General features: G+C 39.3%; 1 long non-coding RNA gene across 1 annotated transcript; it reads left to right on the top strand.

Annotated features, from left to right (window-relative positions):
* The first annotated feature begins 4826 nt into the window (after positions 1–4826).
* LOC144988395 (uncharacterized) lies at positions 4827–5608 on the top strand. The gene is made up of 2 exons (XR_013652309.1): positions 4827–5160; positions 5256–5608. It is a non-coding gene; the product is annotated as an uncharacterized LOC144988395 (long non-coding RNA).
* Positions 5609–7911: the final 2303 nt, after the last annotated feature.

Genomic DNA, 7911 nt, shown 5'->3' with positions numbered 1-7911 from the left:
CGGGTTTGGTAGACTGATACAATGGTGGTCGATAGCATAATCCACCACCACTCGACTCACAATGTTAACATCAGCTCAGCAAAACCCACAATGACGCACAAATATCTACTATCAGTTTGGTACAGTTAAAATCCAGGAACCATTTTAGGACATCCATCAATCTATCTTTAGAACCCACTGAATTCCTTTTGGGGTCATGGTACTGTGGCAGGCAACCCCTACTACATCCTGAACAGGTCTGCAGGGCTCCAAGTATATACAACCTTCTAAATCACCACAAAGCTTTTACAGTTCTTCTGTTTTAAGTTTATAACAAGTACAACTAAAAACATTGCAACTATCCGATGAGTATGGCTCTAGTTTTACAAAAGATTTAGACAAGATTGTACTGTATTTGCATTTCGAAAAATAATTTCAATGTGTTTGAAAGTTTGGTGGAGATAACTACCAAACTCTGAGACCTCTAGAAAATAAAATTCTAGGACAGAGTTTTGAACTAAACTATATCAAAAAAGTAAAAAAAAATGTAAAAATGGAAACTTTAATTTTGTTTTAGATAATTAGCCATGATTAAATTTATAACAAACAAAAGTCGAAAAGGAACATTGGGGAGTTTTAAGACTCCTCTATAATAAGTGTAATAGATCTATGTTGATCATGTTGTGAGCATTCTTCCCTCCCCTAATGCCCTCTTTATACCTACTGTAATGGGTGAAATCCTGCCAGCTGTAGAGTTAAAAAGAGTTCAGATGAATGAAGTCATTCTGAACCAGGTGTTTCATTTCAAAAGGGAATCAAAAGCGAATGATGGCTCACTAAATGAGCTATTTTACTACTTCTTTTCTCCAGCTGCATGAGTTTCAATCAGGAACTGAATTGCTCCCAATGGCACTAACTGTGGCAATGGCAGGGCACTAAAAAGGGGAAGATGTGCACTGCTGCCTCCTTGTGTGGAACTGAAATGGAAAATGGGATGAGGACGCGCACCTTCAGATAGATCTGACTAAACTGTGACCACTCTTGCATCCACTGCATGTAATTAAAGGTTAATGCAGGCATTCTGATCCCAGTGCCAAAGCGTTCTCATAATGTGCGCTTTTATTCTCTACTTATACATTCTGTTGATATGTATTCAGTGTTGTTTATTCCTCTTATCTTCCGATCAATATTCCTCTGTGATGTCTCCAAACATTGAGTTAGATTGCAAATTGCAAACCACGACGACAGAATCCAGCTTTATGTGCTGTGAATGCCATGTTTGCACTCCATTTGTACTCCAGGAGTCACTCAATACGGCCCAGCATGCCCTACAAAACGCCGGGTAGGCTGTGATCCTACCACTCTTCACTCACATCGCCTGCAGACACCTTTGCACACATCACTACATCAGATAACTACTGCACACGCTACCACGTCGCAGCCGGCGCACCTCAGTGGACAGCAGCTTAGAGTGACGCATGCTTCTCAGAGTATGTATATGACAAGCTTTTCATATTCAGCCCCCACCACCACCACCAACAAACACACACATACATAAACAAGTTATTAACTGTCCAGTTTTAAGATTTCAGCAAAAAAAAAAACGTAATCACAACTGTAATAAAACTGTTTGACTCAATGAACACAAACAGCATTTTTCTTAAAACAGATTCAATATTTCTCCTTTAAAAATGTATGTGTCCATTTGAGATAACCGAATTTTTAGGAGTATAAATCACGTCTTTTTGCATAGTTTGGCTGGGGGTGTGTCTTATACTCAGATGCAACTTGTGTTTTTAAAAAAAAAAAATAGGCTCATTATTCGCGACTGACAGCAAGTGACACAAAAGGATGAAAAATTCAAGGGATTTAGTGATTTAAAAGCATATAAAGAGCCTTGTTGACTTCTTAGCATGTTCTTCATGATGATGTAGTTTCTTAATAATTGTTCATATGTTGCGCGGTCACCCACGGAGAGCTCGGAGTAGAACCGCTTCTCCTCCACATCGAGAGGAGCCAGTTGAGGTGGCTCGGGCATCTAGTCCGGATGCCTCCTGGACACCTCCATGGGGAGGTGTTCCGGGCACGTTCCACTGGGCGGAGGCCCCGGGGAAGACCCAGGACACGCTGGAGAGACTATGTCTCTCGGCTGGCCTGGGAACGCATCGGGATCCCCCTAGAGGAGCTGGAGGACGTGGCTGGGGCGAGGGAAGTCTGGGCATCTTTGCTAAGGCCGCTGCCCCTGCGACCCGGTCCCGGATTAATGGAGGAAGATGGATGGATGTTGCACTAATATACTAAGCACTTTTCCAAATATATACAGTACATTCCAAATAGGAAGTACCCACCAGTCCCATAAAGTTAAAATCCCATAGATGTCTATTGAGAAATAAACAGCTATAATGCTGTAATTATATTTGTCAGAATTACTATTCTTGCTCACTGCCTCTTTTTCATGTTTTTTTAACATGTTTCTGTTAATTCAATTTTTTTTCATGATATTTTTGCTGTAGCGCAAGTTATTCAAATTGTAAAGTAGGTGGCCTTGCGTCGAACGTTCGAAACGTTTGATTGACAAATCTTCCTGAGCCCGCTTGTGGAAGGGGTGTGGCTTTCTAACATTCTCAGTTCTGATTGGAGAGAGTAGTTGCCAAAAAAAAGTTGACTTAGAGCGACACGGGCCAATCACAGCTTACTGAAGACTCCTCACTGGCCAGTGAGGAAACCAAAGCAGAGCCTTTGAATTCACAGCAAAGTAAAGCTGCTGTTTACAGACAAAACTGGGAGTCTTCCTCGACATATATATTGAGACAGTTGTCCTCACGAGCAGAAGCTGCTCTGTGCAATGATATGTCTCGACTGACTCCACTGTTTCACACACAGAGATAATGAAGTTGTAGACACGGTGCATTTGCATTTATTTTTAGAAAATCCCAGTTTTACGCCCATTGTGTTATTTTCTTTTACTTTATTTATCCATTACACTTTCGAGGTCGGACATAGCTAAAGTTAGCATCTGGTTTATAGTATCCAAGGGAAAACCTATCTCAAATAGGAAGTGGGGGGGCAGGATTTAGCGAATTTATAAAGCCCCGCCCAGATGAGCATCTGACAGTTTGCATTTCAATTTGAATATTGACACAGATAAAGTCTGATGCTATGCAAATAAAAATGCATTACACCAGGGGTCGCTGTTTTGCAATTTGATTTGAATTTTGACACAAAATCAGCATTGTATTTTACAAAGCAATAGATTTGAAGTTACTTTAAACTGACTTTAAAGCAAATCATGTATTGAAACGTCATTTTTTAATATTGAATTGTAAATTACAAAATGCATTGTCATTTGAATTCTGACTTCAGCAACCCATGACAATTTAAAATGCAATTGATTCTGTTTTTATTAAATATTTTATTTTTTAAATTGTCCTACTGAATTGTAAAATTTTATACTGCATTCTAAACTGCAAAATGTATTTTCATACTCCAAGCCTGAATTGCATATTGAATTGTCAATTGAGATTTGAATATTACTTTGAATTGTGACTCAGAAAAGGTTGACTATGGTTAAAGACTCCAAACAAAAACAACAGAAGCTGCATATTTTGTTTTTTAATGCTTTGTGACAGTTTAACACTGTTAAACCTTGCCTTTTTTCCTCAAATCTGCTTGGATGTGGATTAAACTCAAACTTTCATGCAGATATTTTTACAAGTCAACATTACATAACCGTTCTTGTTTTGGACCATTTAATATTCAGAGAGAAAAACAACTAAATTTATCACACAAGTGGTCATTGATAATTCTGACGCTCAGAACACAGCAATCCTTCTTGGGTGGGGTTCAATAAGGTGTTTTTCCATTCAGTTCAGTTCAAAATGCTGATGCAACTTTTGTGCTGCTGGAGTTTTGAAATATTGCATCAGGTATGAATATGGAGGCAGATTTGTTCCCCTGAAAGCTGACACATCCCATCTTGTCATTTTAACAAGAGCTGGCAGAAGGTCTCATTCCCTGTCTTCCCTGCATGGTTATCAAGCCTGAGCAGTGCATTCTTCTCCGTTTCACTCTCCATAATTCTAACAAATCCAGCTACAACGCTTCACTTAAAACAATTTAAAGGGAAATTATTCTTTGGATCAACAGCTTTGCAGAAACCCCTTTAAATTTGAAATCCACTCAGCCTCCAACTCTGGCTCCACCTGTATTTATCACTCTGACACAAAATTAGATCAGTGGACCCTACGCGCCATTTATTTTGTCCCCCCGACAAACACTTTCTCCCTGCTGAGTCTCGTAGGTGGAGGTGGGCTGAAGCAGCACTGTGTAATCACTCTTTAACAGGACAGGAACATGCACCAAAAGCCAGATCAAACACTGCAGCGGCCGCTTAAGACCTCTTGCGATCAAAGGTGCTTTATTCACACTTCACACCAACATTTGGAAAGAGGTCCCCATTTAAATCAGAGCTACACTTCAAACAGACGCTGCAGTGGCTCCTGCCTCAGCGACAGGATAGAAGCAGGTGAAGTTGTTACAGAGTTCAGTCAATGCGAACCCCACAGGTCTCCGACTTTGTTGAGTGAAGAACGCCTTCTTCTTTTCAGGGTCTTAAGATCTACAGCAGTCTGAACTTGTTAAGACTTTTCCATCTCATCTCCAAGAATATGACCTAAGTTGTTTGTCACCTTAAAAAAAATACAGTCAAAATCAATTCAATCAAAATTTTCCAATGTGATTAATATTTTCACAAAGACTTTAAAGTCACTACCAATAAGACAGAGACTTCACTGAAACCTTCTGATATTTTAGACTACAAATTCAAAGTAAAAAATGGTTTAGTTTAACTATAACAGAAACAGCCTTAATCAGAGAGTTAAAACATAAAATGGAAAAATAAATAAACAGAAATTAATCACCAATTAAATAAATAAACCTGAGCAAATGAGTATATTGTACGACGGAGTATTAGGGCCACCAAAAAAAAAAAAAATTAGAGCCACCAAAAAAAAAAAGAAATAAAATTACGAGATTTTATCTCGTAAATTTAGGAGATAAAAACTCGTAAATTTAGGAGAAAAAAACTCGTAATTTTAGGAGATTACAGTGGAAGTTAGCATGCAGAGCAGCAGGTGAACGCCGTGCAGCCGCAGAGAAGACCGACTAAACTTTGTTGAACAGGTGAGCTGAATGTTTATTGATAACGTTACAAATGTCTTGATTTACGATTCATTAAAGTTTTATTTATTGATGGTTTATTGATGGTTGGTTTGCAGGATCTCTGCAGCCCGATGAAGCCGTCGTCGGTGTCCCTGCAGCTGTTCGCTTGAATCCTTTCTCCACCAAAGACAAGACTCTACGTCTGTGTGACGCTTCCGTCACACAAAAGGAGGAGCACTTTTTTTTGGCATTTTCAACGTTCCAAAGCTAATATAAAACACTATTTTCATTCCTCTTTATTGTTTTATGCTGAAACGGGACATTTCATCTGCAGGAGGGGGCGTTTGTAAGACTGTTTACTTCCGCATTGGTGTTGGGATGACAGGTTCATGACGTAATGAGACAAATGAACTTCAGGATATGTGAATGAAAAGGAGAATAAAGGCTGCAGCGATTGTCTACACCCAAACGTGTCTTTGAGCTCCTTATTTTACATATTAAACTCCGCTTTACTGACACTGAACCCCGGAAAGACTGCTACACGGAAAATAATCTGATTTTGAGTCGCCAAAAGGTTCAGAATCTCTTTGTTTTAAACCTATAATAATCCGGAAATGAAGCTTCACAAAAGGCTCCACATACTTCATCTTCAAGCTAGGTTCCGATAAACGGACAACTTCGGTGTTTTTTCCTTAATCTACGACTTTTTTCTCTTAAATTTATGAGATTTTAAGTCGTAAATTTATGAGATAAAAAGTCGTAAATTTACGAGTTTTTATCTCCTAAATTTACGAGATAAAATATCGTAATTTTACTTTTTTTTTTTTTTGGTGGCTCTGATTTTTTTTTTTTGGTGGCCCTAATACTCCGTCGTAATATTGAGATAAAGAAGAAGTAAATAAAAAAAAAACTACATACATCAAACAATGTAAATATCAAATAAATATATTTCTGAATATCAGCTAAATGCCAGATTAAAAAGGTAGGTCTGCTGCTGGACAGATTAGGAATAAAGCAAACATTAACCAGACTCTGTGCACTTTAAATAAACGTCTTAAAAGTAAATGTAAATTACACCAGGTTAAATTGAGTTGCAAAAAAAAGTGCTCAAAGAAGCATACAGACTGTTCCCACTTCTATAATGTAAGGTTTACCCACATTGTTTTTGAACTCTGTCACACTTTTTTGGCATTAGATGAGGATTAACAAGAGTGAGAAGGTATATGATGATGAAACAAAATCCTTAATTCAAAGGAACAACAGAAAGGCTCAGCAAAGACAAAAGACCCAAATAACCCCCCAATGAGGAGCTGGCTCCATGATCAAACATTCAGAAACTGAAAATGGTTGAAAGAGATCACAGACAGAACAAAGACAACCAGAGAGTGTGCATACAGTGGGGGCAATGATTAATATATGCTTGCCACTTGAGGGCAGAAAAATATATATTCATCAACAAATAGCAAAATATTCTTAGTTTGAGAAATCATGTTTTAGTGACTACAATTTAAATCTTACATAAGACTATTTTTCAGGGTACAATGGCAGAATTTTTTGCTTATTTTAAAAAAATCTGCTAAGAATTTTTGACTTTTATCAAAAAGCGCCAATGTTGTGGATGAACAGTCCCATCATTTTCTTTCTTTGCTCCCCTAAGTAACGTTATTTCCAGGCTACAAAGCACACCTGATTACAAGCAGCACCCAATCAATTTAAGGACAACTAACCAGTTTTTACATACACAAACCGCAATTGTGTACAATTTACATATTATAGATGGCAAACTAATTGATACATCACAGATTTTCCTAGCCTGCAAACCGAGAGACCATGGTAGTCTCAGAGAGGGAAGAAGAACCAGTAGTTTAGCTTATTTATTTGAACACACCCACATCTGCCAAACAGCATGGAACTCACTTCAGGTCACAGCTCCTTCAGTTATGGTGTGAAACTTCACACCCAGATTCCCCACTTCCCATAAGTCTTAGGGGTTTAAGACGGGGCTAACCCCCAATTCGCCACACTGTGTTGTAGATTGAGGATGTATATGTGCTGAAACCACGTGCGTGTTTAAGAAGGAGCAGGGAGCTGCAGCGGAACGCGAGAGCAGCTCTCCCCTCCTTCCGGCAGTAAAAATGCAGCAATGTGGAAATAAAAAGGCTGGTTGAAAAAACATAACAGTAAAAGAGAGCAGCAGTGACTTATAAGCGCGTGCGGCACGCCCCTATGCGCGCTCTACGCAGCTCTGCATGCGCTACCGCCACGCCTCGGCGCAACGCGTGCGCCAGAAGTTTCCTTCCACAACAGTGAAGGAAACTTCTGGCGCGCAGCAGAGTGGCTTTTCCAAACCCGTCGGTGACGGTGGATTTTTTTCACACTGCTTTTAACGATTGCTTCTAACTTAAAAGCTGCGTCATATTGTTGTGGCGGTCATGTGCACGTTGGGTCTAATGGCACCAAAGGATTGTGGGATGCGGCTGAGCATGGGTGTTTCTTTAATTGCACCACGACTGAAGTGTCTAAGACCTGAAGTCAGGTCCATGCTGTTTGGCTGCTTGAGTGTGTATTGAAGCAATTGCACTTGTTGCCGGACATTAAACTATGCAGACAGTCTCCCGTCTGAGCCTGCAAAAACGCTCCTGGTGGCTATTAAATAAAAGTATAAATTAGCCGCATCATTGAATGAGCTGCAGGGTTAGAATTTTGTGATAAAAGTAGTGGCTTATAGTCTGGAAAATACAGTAAGCTGTATATTGCTGTCTCCTTTAGGTT

Source organism: Oryzias latipes, chromosome 20, assembly GCF_053564925.1.
Source record: "Oryzias latipes strain Hd-rR chromosome 20, Olatipes_Hd-rR_3.1".
Taxonomy (NCBI): domain Eukaryota; kingdom Metazoa; phylum Chordata; class Actinopteri; order Beloniformes; family Adrianichthyidae; genus Oryzias; species Oryzias latipes.
This window is presented reverse-complemented; position numbering and strand designations above follow the sequence as displayed.